Source organism: Halichoerus grypus, chromosome 2, assembly GCF_964656455.1.
Source record: "Halichoerus grypus chromosome 2, mHalGry1.hap1.1, whole genome shotgun sequence".
In the NCBI taxonomy this organism is placed as follows: Eukaryota; Metazoa; Chordata; class Mammalia; order Carnivora; family Phocidae; genus Halichoerus; species Halichoerus grypus.
In genome coordinates, this window is record NC_135713.1 from 18,385,870 (window position 1) to 18,400,586 (window position 14,717).

At 35.7% G+C, this 14,717-nt stretch overlaps 1 long non-coding RNA gene across 1 annotated transcript in view; it reads left to right on the forward strand.

Annotated features, from left to right (window-relative positions):
• Window positions 1-13,273, forward strand: part of LOC144380941 (uncharacterized) — a 54,138-nt gene extending 40,865 nt beyond the window's left edge. The window contains exon 3 of the long non-coding RNA XR_013445295.1: window positions 13,164-13,273. This is a non-coding gene — a long non-coding RNA (uncharacterized LOC144380941). The remainder of the gene's footprint in view (window positions 1-13,163) is intronic.
• The last annotated feature ends 1,444 nt before the right edge of the window (window positions 13,274-14,717 follow it).

A 14,717-nucleotide genomic window follows, 5' to 3' on the forward strand; every position in this document is an offset into this window, starting at 1 on the left:
TAAATAAAATCTTTAAAAAAAAAAAAAAGACAAATTAGGTTGCCAAATAACACTTGTAACCATGTTGAAAGATGGGCACAGGACTCCTGAATCACAGAGTGCCATTTATTCTAACAATTGTAAATGTTATTATTTGAAAAGTCTAAAGAAGACAGCTAAGGACAGAATGATAGAATCCCTGTGTGTAGGCCAAGATTTACATTAGCATAATAATGTTGAAAGCTTTCTCAGAAATCTCCTTCCTAAGCACAGCACATTTATAACAAAGTGCTGATAGACCCAGGGATGGAAATCCCTTCAGGAAGCTCAGCAAGTGTCAAGTTCCAGACAGAGCTAATGGATTACAGAATGAGCTCTGAGTCAAGAATTTTAAGCCCCTACTTTTTGAAAACGTCCTATTAATCATTTTTAGACTTTAACAGTTTCATCACTGTCAGAAACAAGTTATACTAAAATTAAATGGAAGGCAGGAGTCATCAACAGAATGTAGAATTCATCCAGTTCACAAACAATGTAGAGTTGATTTCAAGACAGCCTGATAGACAAAACCTTGAGAAACCTTGAGAAAGATGTGGCTAAAGTGTCCACCAAATGGTGGTTTTAAGACTTAATTAAGTACAAACATTAACCAGGGCGGTCTGAAAAATACAGATCCTCAGGATCCAATCCCCCAAATTCAGTTTTGCAGTGAGGCCCAGGAATCTGCATGTTTAACAATCATTCCAGGTAATTATGATGTGGGGAGCCAGTGGGTCACATCTTGGGGAATGCTTTGTGACATGTCTATTTAAATTAAAATAACTGGCTTATATCAAATCTTGTCTGTAAAAGGACCCCCAGTCACTACCTATGCCTCCATTCATCACTTCTGGTACCCATTGCTAGCTACTTTTCTTGCTCAGGATTTCTGAAAGCAAGATGGATTTTCTGTATAAATCTTCTTGCTAAATGACATGAGTTGTAAAAGTGGTAACAATGTATGATGTTTAGAAGAGGATGTTTTTGTCTCACTTAGAACATAGTAGAGACAGGCCTAGGAAAAGAGATGAGGAGCATAATAGATCTTGAATCCATAATATGAAGGGAAATAAGTTCAGAGACCGTTAAACATACTCAGCAAAAACCTTTGCATATGTGAGTTGAGATGGACAAACAAAAAGGAGTGAACTCTATCAGCTTACCTATTGTAATGGATTTCCTGGTATTTGTTAGAAGTAAACTAGAGGGATGAGAGAGAGAGAGATTAGTAATCTGTTTTCTGGTTCTTCCATTGGAGGTCATTAGCCTAAATATATTTTATCATAAATTTGAAAACTAGTTATGGAAAGCACATAAGAAATTATATATATATATATATATATATATATATATATATATATATATTTTTTTTTTTTTTTCCCTTAAGCCCAGGTCTGAGAATGTTTTAAACTCCTATGTATCATTTGGAGTTTGTTTTCTTTAAAATAATAATGCTCAATTTCAGGTGAGTTTAAATGCCTTAGAATTATGTATCACTTTGTATTTTATGAAGTATTTTATATTATATAACATGTGCGTATTACGCGCAGTAATAAGCATAAACATACACCACACACACATAGATACATCATAGATATAAGTCAAAGCCCAGGCTTAAGGTACTTCTAATTAAGTTAATTAACTATTAAAATATCACAATGTGTAATGAAATAAGTAGGAGAGATATTTAAAGCATTTAACAACGAGTGGGTACTGGCCAATCAGGATAAACGCCCATCATCACTTAGAATTCAAATACTAATTGGTTGCATGTTACTACAAAGATGGAAAGAGAATTATCTGGAAATAAAAGGAAATAATTAAGTTGGCTTGTATAATGTGGAGTAAATGGACAAAGCTGTAACAAAAAGGAAAGGACAATATCAAATGGGAGTAATGAGAGAAGAATATGAAGAAAACATAAAATTATTGAAAGGCAATGCATATTTCAGAAATGTGTATTTGGTGGATTTCGGTCATCAATTTTATGAGGTTGGTAATGAATGGTGGGAAGACAAACTAACCTCTTACTGGATCCTCACATTCACCTCAGGGGCAGGAGTTGCCAATCCTACAGCAGGGAGAATGCTTACGGCTCACATTTTATATTTCCATGGAAAGGAAATAAAAGGAAAGAGAAAGAAAGGCAAGTGTGGGAGTTGTACTTCGGCTTTTCCATACGCCACCATTGACCTCCCCAGAGCAAGAGATGACTTTTCTGGTAAGGGAGGCTGGCTTAGAGCAAAACTGCATTCTCTAGCAGGTGGTTTCCAGCTTCTCTCTTTGTTGCTTGTCAACTTTCTAACAGGGTGTGTTCTACTCTTCTTCTAAGATGTAAACTTGCTGGATCAGGCTTTGCCTTGGAGAGACCTGTAAGATGTGATACAGTTGACTTTAACAGAGAAATTGTTAGCACATCTGTTTGACAGGGTTTCTAAGCCCCTTCTATCCAGTTAGTTTTATCATTATTATAAATTACATTTTCATCAACCTTTGTTCCCTCTTATGTTTCTTTCTTTCTTTATTGAGTTCAAACAGGAGGATAATGTTACATATTGAGTCCTGAAAACTGAAAAAAGTTGTAGGGACTAATATATCTCAAAGTGGTCCCAAGACACATGAAAATTTCTGTTTATTGTGACTACAATTAAACATATTATGTCATATAAATGTTTGCTTTATTTTTAAAATTAAGAAAATTAATAAAATAAGTATAGTGAATGAGGCTGAAAATATATAGCTGTTCACTAATTTATAATGTATCGTTACAAAAGTAAGTCACGGTCATCTGTGGACGTTGGAAAACAAAGGAAAATACAAAGGAAAAAAAATACAACTATAATCCCCACTGCCCTGAGATCACCTATCATTACTACCATTCCTTTGTATTGCTTTCCAATAATTTATATATAAGGAACTGCATAATGTATTATACGCACACACTGGTATCCAAAATAACTCCACGAGGTATGTCCATTTTTAGTGGAATATTCTACAGTACACATGTTCCCATATTGTTAATATTACTCAAAAAATTTGAAAGCTGTATTGTATTGTATCTGTAAAGATTGAATAATAGCACCCCCCACCCCCAATATATGTCCTATGAATGTGGCATTAGTTGGAAAAGGAGTCTTTGTAGACATAATTTAGTTAAGGATCTTGAGAGGCGATGATCATGGATTTACTGGGTGGGCTCTAAATCCAGAGACACATGTCCTAGGAGAAAGAAGAAGATAAGGAGACACACGAAAGAGGAGGCATTATGAAGCCTGCAGCTGAGATTGGGGAAGTCCCTCATGGACAAATCAAGGAATGCTAAGGATTGCGGCTTCCCCCAGAAGCTAGGAGGGGGGCCCGGAATAGGTTCTCCCTCAGAGCCATGAGGAGGAGCAATTTGTGCCAATGTCTTGATTTCGGAATTCTGAGCTCCAGAAATGTGAGAGAGTAAATTTCTGCTATGTTAAGCCATACGGTTTGTGATAATTTGCTACAGCAGCCCCAGGAAACTCATATATATCCTGTGGATATATCAATCTTTGTTATACCTTGTTTTATTTTCAAGATGTTATCTATTAACCCTACAATGTTGCTACACAAAAAGTTTTATGAGTATTTCTGATTATGTCTATAAATTAAATATCTAAACATTGAATTTGAATACTTTTTAATAATAATAGAGATTCTCAAATTGCTCCTCAGGAAATTAGAAAATTTGTACTCCAACTAGTAGTTAATTACGACAAATCTTTGTAAAGGACCAGGTGGTGCTTCTTCAAATAGCACAGATTAGAAATATGAAAGGGATGCTTTTAGAAATGAAAGTTATCATTATATAATTTATTTTTTGTACTTCTATCAAGATCCAGCTATTTAAGAGAATTTTCCTGTTCCTATATCTCAGAATGTCAGCTGAGAATCAGTAAAGCTTATACCCCTCAGTACATAGGATTCCCACTAATGTTTCTCTTCATTAGTGTAAACAGAAAGTAACAGTAAAATATATGTATCTTTTATAAATCTTATAAGTATATAGAGACAATGAAATTTAAATGTGTTCCTCATAACTTCCCTTTAATATTGACCTCTGAAATTTCAATAAGGAAAAGGATTGTATGACTAGATACAAGATAATTGTATTTTCATCAAACCCATTTGAATAATTTATAATAAGATTTCAAATTAAAATTTTAAAATTCTTTTTTTTTTTTAAAGATTTTATTTATTTATTTGACAGAGAGAGAGAGAGAGGAATCACAAGCAGGCAGAGTGGCAGGGAGCGGCAGAGGGAGAAGCAAGCTTCCCGCGGAGCAGGGAGCCCGATGTGGGACTCGATCCCAGGACTCTGGGATCGTGACCTGAGCCGAAGGCAGACGCTTAACGACTGAGCCACCCAGGCGCCCCTAAAATTTTAAAATTCTAATACTTATTCCAACTATCAATCAGTAATAGTAAAAAAAGCAATTTATGAAAATCTTATTTCTTTTTTTAAAGATTTATTCATTGATTTGAGAGAGAGAGTGGGGGGAGGGGCATAGGGAGAGGAAGAGAGAGAATATCAAGCAGATTCTGTACTGAACACAGAGCCTGATGCAGGGCTCCATCTCAGGACCCCGAGATCATGACCTGAACTGAAACCAAGAGTTGGACACTCAACAGACTGAGCCAACCAGGTGCCCCAAAAATCTTATTTCTCAGCAGATACTATCTCGATTTTTTCATACTAGGTCTTCAAGGCAAAATAAAATAATGAATGTAAGTAGCTAAAAGATAAAATTTTTTTTAATGTTCTAATTTAAGAGATGATTAATATGGTTGCATTCACACAATAGGGAATAGCACAGAAATATTTTGGTTATTTATGACTTAATTTTTAATGATCCCTAACCAATTCACCTAAAATATCTAGTCTCAAACTCTTTTAAGAATATATAAGAATTTGCTTCTTGAAGGAAAGCCAACTCTGAAAGGCAATTGTGAGGCTTACAAATTCCTAAGAATTGGGATTTTGTCCATATGACAGGACAAAGCATCAGAACAATCTCAGAATTGTCCTACTTCTTTTTCTTTACTTTTGTAAAGAAAGGAAAATTCACCATAGCCAATTATAGAATTAGATAATTTGGGATGGTCTGTCATTTACGAAGCCCGAGTCACTTTTTTAATTGTGTTGTGAGCCATGCCAAAAAATGGAAACCTACATTTTCAAAAAAAAAAAAAAAAAAAATTATTAGTGTAGTTTGGGGTAATATCTAAGAAATATAAGCTCATTAAAGTAGTTTTCTTCTTACAAGGAAAATATTTCAGCTGAATGGGGGAGAGATGCGCTCAAAACCAAAGTGGCACGGAAGTATAAACCTTAGCACTATAACTGCAGGCCCGTAATTCCAGACATCCCTTGTTTTTTAGATTTACCTTTGTTACAGTAGCTTGATGGGTATTAACACCAGGTAGGACACTTTTAAGGAAAAGGCCATATATTCTATTTGGTAAATATTATATCCATTCATTACTTTTACAGTTCAATAAAGTTTTAAAAAATGTGTATGTATTAGTCAAAATAAAACTCATCATTTTGTTTTTAAAATACCTGAAATGTCCTAGCTAAGAAAGAAATTTGATTAATATTAGGTATTAATTGCTTGATCTTGCAAAAAAGGGAATAGATGAAGGTATTCATATCCATCAAATAAATATTATATTTACAAAAAAGGTATAAATATGAAAAATCTTATATTTATAGCATATTTATAATTTATAATTACATATTATATATAATATACAGAATAGCTCTTCGAACTCATCAGGGAGCTTCCAAGATAATGATGACTTCTGGGAGCAAGAGTCCCAAAAGATGGAAAGTAAAAGATAAATTCAACTACTGTTTCTTCCGGACAACTTTACTGATTTACAAAATGACCTGAGTGGTTGAGATGTTGAACAGAGCTTTCAGGAGGCACACAGGGCTAGGGAATCAAAAGTTAAAGTTTACGATTCCCCAAGAGTAATATGCCTGGGTGAACCCTGCAGATTCAAAGTCTACAAACTAGGTAAATTAGAAATAGACAAACTCACATGAAGACTAAAATCCAAATCCCAGATTATATCTCTTGCTGATTGGATGAATTGGGTCTACTGTCGCCTTACTTCCTGGCTTTTATCCTAAACTTCCTAGTAGAATCAAGGACAAACATAAAAATTTTGTGGAGGAGGCTACCAATATCAGAGTCTCAATATTGTCCAGAATTTGATTAAAAATCAATAGGTTCAGGGCGCCTGGTGGCTCAGTCGGTTAAGCATCTGACTCTTGATTTTGGCTTAGGTCATGATCTCAGGTTGGGGGATCCAGCCCGCATCTGGCTCTGGGCTCAGCACAGAGTCTGCTTGCCCCTTTCCTTCTGCTCCTCCCCCTGCTTGCACTAACTCTCTTTCTCAAATAAATAAATAAATAAATAAAATCTTTGAAAAAAAATCAATAGGTTCATATTATTCATATTACTCCCATTTTCCTCAAATTGCTGGACATGTTGCACAAGCCAGTACATACCCACCTGGGTGGATCATAACCCAATTTGTCACAAGTTAGTCTTACATCCACCGCATGGGAGAGATTTAGTAATTGTAATGCTATAGAATTTGCCACCTCACTCACTACCAGCAATGTGTCCTTTGTTGTTATTTGGCTGCTAAGAGATTAAATTCCATAATTTTATCATGACATTCAGATCTCTTAGATTATTTCCTATACCAATTGCCATAGTCTGGAATTTCCCAGAAGCAGACCTTGATGAAAAGATTGAAGTAGTTTATTAGGGTGGTGTTCCCAGGAAATACCAACAGGGCAATAAGTGAGATATGTAAGGAAAGAAGCAAGTACAAGTTTATCTAATGGGGAAAATTACAATTGGAGCTTAATCCCATTGAAGAAACCTGAGAAATGGTGTCCAACATGCTCTTTAGAGTCATTCATCCTGAGAAATAAGGAAGTTGGAATATTGGTGCACAAGTCACTATATGTTGTTGCATGTAGGCTGCTCTCAGAAAATGTTAATTCTCCCACATCTGGCCTGACTCATACAAGGATTTGGGCGGGTTCCAGGGCCTCCAATGAGGTGCTGGCAATTGAAAGATGAGCCAGGGTGTAAAATGGCAAGAGGTATATGGGTAGAATATTGATAGAGTCTGTTCCATAGTCCCAAATATCCATTTTTTTTCAGATTATTTCTTTTGTATTAGACCTGACACAAGGATATAGTTGGCTATATTTAATCAGCTATATTAAAGAGAGAGAAAAAGAGAGAAAAATTTACTGAAAACAATCAATCCACTCAGAAGTTTTATCAATGGGTATGATTTTTGGATCCTGTCATAAGACTTAGTCACAAGTCTCAAAGATGTTCTCAGTTTAATTTTTTACTGATTGAGGGTAAGAATTGGTCTTTTTTTTTTTTTTTTCCAATCCTGAATATCTAGACCACTCTACTTCTTTCACATCATATTTATTTCCAAACTGGTCCTCCCTACTTCCCTTTTTTCTTTCTTTTTTTGTTTCTTTGTTTTTCTTTGTTTCTTTGTTTCTTTCTTTTTCTTTCTTTCTTTCTCTCTCTCTTCCTTCTTTCCTTCTTCCTTCCTTCCTTTCTCTCTCCCTTCCTTCCTTTCTTTCTTCTTTTTCTCTTTTTCTTTCTTTTCCTTCTTTCTTTCTTTTTCTTTCTTCTTTCTTCCCTTTTTTTTTCTTTCTCAGAGTCCCCCTTTCTTATTGTACCTTGTAATATAAACTGAAATTTCCAAAGGTGCTAAAATTCTACTTTCCACATGTTACCCCAAAGCTACTAGTTCTTCTTAGTTTAAGATTTATTATTTGCTTCTCATTTAACACAGGCAGGAATATATCCAAATATTTCACCATGGCATAAAATTAATTCTTCTACCCGCAAATATTATTATCTTTGCTGTCTGATATTTATCTCATTTTTTTTTTTTTTTTTTTTTTACTGGCATCATGCCTCTATATAAAAAAGGGTGAAACAAATGCAACAGGGAGTAAGATACCACAATCATGTACATTGGATACAATGAAGGCTTGGATAAAAGAAAAAGCAGAGGGAATGATGAGACATTGACGTGTGAGAGGTTTTCAACAGGAGCTGTGCCTAATGGGATTGTAGGAAAAAGGGATTAGGGGCATTAAAAGGGAAATTTGGCGGAGGGAGGGGGGCACTGGCACCTTGGAGGATGATAGTGCGGATTACTTTAATGGGGAAGATTGGGAGGAGAGTGGAAGGTGGAAGTGTGGAAAAATGTAGAGAGCTCTAAGGACTCTTCAATTTTAGCATCTAAGGAGATATTTCAAATAGGCAGTGATAGATATTTATAGATCAGAGGGGATTCAAAAGCAGGCATATACATCTGGGGGGTTGTGATCAGCAGAGATCTTTTAAGACCATTTGGTTTATGGGACCTTATAGGAAGAAAGTATAGATAAAGAAGGGTAGTAAACCAAACCCAAAACCTGGTCCTTCAAAATCTAAGTTCTAGCAGAGAAAGAAGAAATAAGGAAAAAAAGATGTTATAATAAATGGCCATTGGAACAATAGGAAAATATGGTATTGACAAATGTTTTCGTTTTTTTTTTTTTCTTTTCTCAGCATAACTGACTAGGAACCTACAAAGAAGAGAAAATCTCTTTTACATTAAATAAAATGAGGTATTTTATATTAGATGTAAACTTTTAAAGCTTGTCCGGGCACCTGGGTGGCTCAGTAGTTTAAGTGTCTACATTCAGCTCAGGTCATGATCCCAGGGTCCTGGAATCCAGTCCCTTGTCAAACTCCCTGCTCAGTGGGGAGTCTACTTCTGCCACTCCCACTGCTTGTTCTTGCTCTCTCTCTCTCTCTCCCTTTCTGTGCCAAATAAGTAAATAAAATCTTTAAAAAAATTTAAAGTTTGCATTATATTCCTTTAAGTAGAAGTGTCAATCCTTTAAATGATTAATTGCTATCCATTTTTTTTGAATAGAGAGTATTATTATTATTTTTTTTTTTTTAAGATTTTATTTATTTATTTGACAGAGAGAAACACAGAGAGAGAGGGAACACAAGTTTGGAGAGTGGGAGAGGGAGAAGCAGGTTTCCTGGGGAGCAGGGAGCCCTATGCAGGGCTCGATCCCAGGACTCTGGGATCACGACCTGAGCCGAAGGCAGACGTTTATGGACTGAGCCACCCAGGCGCCCCGAGAGTATTATTTTAAAATGAAGTATGGAATTTTTATGAAGAGGTACATTTGACCAGAGCTGAAAAGCTTCACTAAATTTAAAGAAAAAAACAGATAACAAAACAATAGAGTTAATCAAGAGAAATTGTATAAGGGAAATTTATGTAATTGCTTGCTGGTGAAGTAGCAGCACCAAAATTAATTAATTAATTAATTAATTAATTTACTTATTTTTAAAAGATTTTATTTATTTATTTGACAGAGAGAGAAAGAGAGTACAAGCAGGAAGAGCAGCTGGAAGAGGGAGAAGCAAGCTCCCCAACGGGCAGGGAGCCTCATGCCGCGCTCGATCCCGGGACCCTAGGATCAGGACCTGAGTTGAAGGCAGACGCTTAATCGACTGAGCGACCCAGATGCCCTGGAATTTATGTTTTAGATTACAATTTAGTGTACAACTTTCAAATACATGCAAATTGTATCTAACTTATACATACATTGAAACTGCAAGGTTTTGGGACGCCTGGGTGGCTCAGTCGCTTAAGCTCCGGTCATGATTCCAGGGTCCTGGCATGAGTCCCACATCAGCCTCCTTGCTCAGTGGGGAGCCTGCTTCTCTCTCTGTCGCTCCCCCTGCTTGTGCTCACTCTCTCTCTCTGACAAATAAATAAAATCTTAAAAAAAAAAAAAGAAACGGCAAAGTTTTAGGTGAATAAAAATATCATAAATTTTATAATATGTTGAGAAAGTAAAATTTTATTTCAGCACACATAATACAACGAAAGGATTATAAACAAACTTATATGTGTGCACATGTGTTTGTGTCTCCACATACATGAACATGCACAGTTTCATTTCTCTTTACATGACCTTTCTTGCCACAACTTCAAAATCCAGATGAAAAATTCTGCCTTTTAATTCTCTGACTTTCCTGTCTTTTCCTGTTGCTTATGTTTCCCAGTTTTCTACTTTAGTACTCCCTTCAGAATTCAGCTATCTAATGTACAAATATGGATAGTGGTGGTAAATGCAACCAATTGTTCTCTATTAATTCATTAGCTAGATAATGTGTTACCTCTCCGAGGAAATGTAATGCCTAACTCTCTGTATACATCTCCTATAAAAGGACCACAGGGAAAACCACTAATGCTGGAAATTTAAAAAGATCCAACTGGGAGTTAATTTATTCAAGGGAGACTTCCTTAGATTTCTTTAAATCACATTAATAGAACTGCCGCCTGCTCTAATAATGCATACATCAATCCCATAAGCTATAAGTTACTCAAGGAATGGAAATATTTTCAGTTCAATTTCTTCTAAGAATGATAGCCAGCAAAATACTTTTTTGGTCATTATTGGTGGTGGTGTTTTTCACTGGCAAGTTTGTAATAGATAGAATTAGATTTGAAATTTAAATGATGTGCTAGAATTCTAAATAGATTCCTTCCCTTTTAGAATCATGCATACTGATCTATGCATAATGGTTTACGTGGCAAATATGAAATGGAAAATAAAATCATCCCTAATTGATTTTTGATTAATAGGTAATATATAACCATCCTCGTGGTAGTAAAACTTGATTGTATTAATTATTATTTGTGAAGAAAGAATAAATACAAGAATGGTTATATTGATATTCTTGTTTTACTGTATTTATTCCTTAATTTCAGAATTTCCTCCACTCTCAAACTTCAATAATCATCTCTGTGCAAATGATCTCTAATCTGAGTTTGGGGCATTGTGTCTTCAAATTGTGCCTGGACAATCCCAGTTATGCTACTCACCAGAAACTTATACACAATATACATAAAACTTACCATGCTCATTAAGCATTTTAAAATCAACTTTCCTCTTTTGCTATACAAATCTTGAAGTTACTCACTGCTGAATTTTTTTGTTGCACTTCTTGCTCATGTCCCATCTCTGCTGAGTTCTTAAATCAGATTGGAATTGTGGTTTAAATACATAGCATCCATCTTTCCTCTCCATTCCACTCCAATTACTATCATGCTATGTGTTCTGTGGGTGATGTCCCTTACTTGTGTGTTTTCTCAATTAAATCTACCCTTCAGACTGTACTTTGTGACATAATTAAATGTGAGTCCTTAAACCAACACACTCCAGCTCTAAGGAAGAGGACTTCATATGTCAGTCCTGATTAATGATAAAAGTGACAATGCAGTGCTGTAAGGGAATGATGGTGTTTTCAATAAATAAGGCAAAAAATCAATCAGATATCCATATGCCCCTGCCCCCCCCCCAAAAAAATCTTGGCCACTACTTCATACCATACACAAAAAATTAATTCCAGATGGAATTAGACATGGATATGATAAGTAAACAATGATGATTTGGAGGAAAATACAATGGTCCTGGAGTAGGTGAAGTGTTCTTAAGCAGAAAATAAAGTGCTAACCTGAAAAGAAAAAGAATCAGTTGCAATTGCACTGTATTAAGGTTAACAACTTCTCTTATCAAAAGACACAATGGAAGAGTAAGAGGTAAGGTATAACTTAGGGACAATGACGCTGTTTTGTTTCTAACAAAGTATATCCAGACTATACAAAGAATTTCAACAAATGAATGAGAAAAAGGTGGAAAACCCAATATGGACACGGGCAAAAGACAAGAGGTTTAACATAGTTATGAGGGAAAGGGAAATTGCAAATGCAACGCTGTACCATCACCCACTCATCAGAGTGGCAAAATGAAAAAGAAAGCCAATGCCAAGTTTGGGGAGGAGGTGGAAAAGCTGAAATTCTCTTACATTGGGGGAGGGTATATGTGTAACCACATTGGAAGGCTCTCTGGCTGGATCTACTAAAGCAGAATATATGAATCAGAAATTCCACATGGAGATTCAGATCCACATGTAAAAACATGTGTTTGCCATAAGCCATATTTTAGACTGCCATAACAGTAATATTCAGAGTAGTCAAAAAATTGCAAGTTCCTCAAATGCCCAACAGTAAAACAGACTATTTTTCTCCGAATGGAATGTTATATATTAATCAAAACAAACGATCTATTACTGCACGTAGCAACAGAGGCAGATATCCCAAATATGATATTGAACAAAATGAACCAGACACAAAAGAGAAAATAAGTATGATTTCATTTATGTAAAGAACATTGCCGATGTCTGGTGCACTGTTTGCCCATTATATGAGAATTGAGGCATAAAAACAAACAAAAATTTATAAACTGCAAAGCAAAAATACAAACAGAACAAGACAGAAGCTAAAAAGACTGAGGGATCAAGGAGAGACAGAAAAGCAAGAAAGACAAAAGAGAAGTGGCTAGAAAGGTAAGAGGCCAATTGAAGGGGATGTTGTCATAGAAGCTGAAAGAACACTGTGGTTCAAGAAGGAGCTAATGACCCTGTGCTGTAAAGAAGGCCCCAGAGAGCCCAAGGCCAAGGAGGCTGAGGAGAAACAAAACAGAAAACTGCCTTTGCTGCCTTTGTGGAGAGTTAAGTGTACTATGTCTCAGTCAGCCAACCCAAATGTGCACCCTGAAACCAGAGAACACAGGCCATCCTGCCTAATTACATAGGTCTTTCAATCAATGCAGCTTGGCACCTTCCATCTAAGTTAGACTTCATAAACCAACTTTACTCTGATTTCTTTAATGTTCATGTCTAAAAATAGGTGAACATGGTTACAGATATGATAATAATGTCAGAAGCTATTTTCATGATAAGCAATTCTTATAAACCTGCTGACTTTTGGCAATCTCGTGATTGCTACATTAAATAAAAATTGTATTTGTTTTATTTCGTTGGGACCATCTTGCTTCCTTTCTCAACCTTTCTTTGCAAGTAAATCTCTGCCCGACACACTCTTCGCCAGTGATCAGCCTTCTTCTTCCACAGGTCTTCCAAAATGTCCAGGTGGACACAACCACCCGAGCTGATTAAATTCTGTTTTCTCAACAGGGCCGCTAAAGAGCTGCTTGCCCCAGGTGTGCTTCACACGGATTGCCTATGACAAAAGGGTTCTTATACTCATGAGCTGAATTTTGAACTACTCAATTTTAGTATATGTGCTGCCAAAATGAGCACTGAATTTTGTATTATTCAAATGTGGCCCCTTCACTAAAATTGATCACTCTATTTATTTTAATGTGAGTATTTATATCCAAGAAACATTGCTAATATTTTAAGTGGTTGAAAAGATATTTGTTAGTGACTGAAAATAGACAATGGAATTTTGCAAAAAGTCCCTTGATTGGCTTTAAGATATTTTGAAAGGTAATTATTTGCAAAGTTGAAAGATGTCACATTCATTGACATGAACTATTTTATTTTTTATTAAACAAACATTTCATTAAATGTGCTGATAAATATTTATAAGGGCAGTCTGCTTTCTAAATTTTTATTTGTTTTTAGTATTGGTACTTTGCTCTGTGCAGTTAAAAATAATGTATTTTCTTCCACAAAAATTATAATTCATTGCTCCTGAATGTTTTCTTTTTTGTCTTATTTATTTAAAATATCCCCCATTAGGGGTGCCTGGGTGGCTCAGTTGGTTAAACAACTGCCTTTGGCTCGGGTCATGATCCCAGGCTCCTGAGATGGAGCCCCGCATCAGGCTCCCTGCTCCTCAGGGAGGCTGCTTCTGCTGGAGCCTGCTTCTCCCTCTCCCCCTGCCTGCTGCTCCACCTGCTTGTGCTCTCTGTCTCTCTGTGTCAAATAAATAAATAAAATCTTTAAAAAATTTAAAAAAAATAAACAAAAAATAAATAAATAAAATATCCCCCCTTAAAATTAATATTCAAAGACATATTGAAGACTGTGAGGCAATATTTTTCATTCTGTCATACAAAAATATATACTACACTTTTGGTTTTAAATGTGTGAATAGTAGAAATAGCTTAAAATCTTCATTAAAAGAAATGAATATGTTGCAAATAATAGTCTTAAAATTAAAGACATATTTTCTCACCACCCTATACGTACTGTTTGGATGGGAACTCTTGTACCAATTTCAATCATGAAAAAAAAAAACATTCCCTGCTATTTCCTTTCACTTGCCCAAAGCACTTTCTGAAACTAGCTTGTTTCTACATTTCTTTCTTGCTAAATAGCAGATTAAGTGCCAGAAAAAAAATAGAATGGGTGCCAGAAAACCCAAAATTATCAGGCTCTAAACCCCTAAGCCTCCTAAGTAAAGCATAGCAATAAATAAATAAATAAATAAATAAATAAATAAATAAATAAATAAATAACTCTTTAGTTTTTATTCCCAAGGCCTTGTATGAAAGAAACAACAGAACGAAAGATGAAAAATACTTCATTTATTTATTTGTTTTAAAGATTTTATTTATTTATTTGACAGAGAGAGACACAGTGAGAGAGGGAACACAAGCAGGGGGAGGGGGAGAGGGAGAAGCAGGCTTCCCGCTGAGCGGGGAGCCCGATGTGGAGCTCGATCCCAGGACCCCAGGATCATGACCTGAGCTGAAGGCAGATGCTTAACGACTAAGCCAC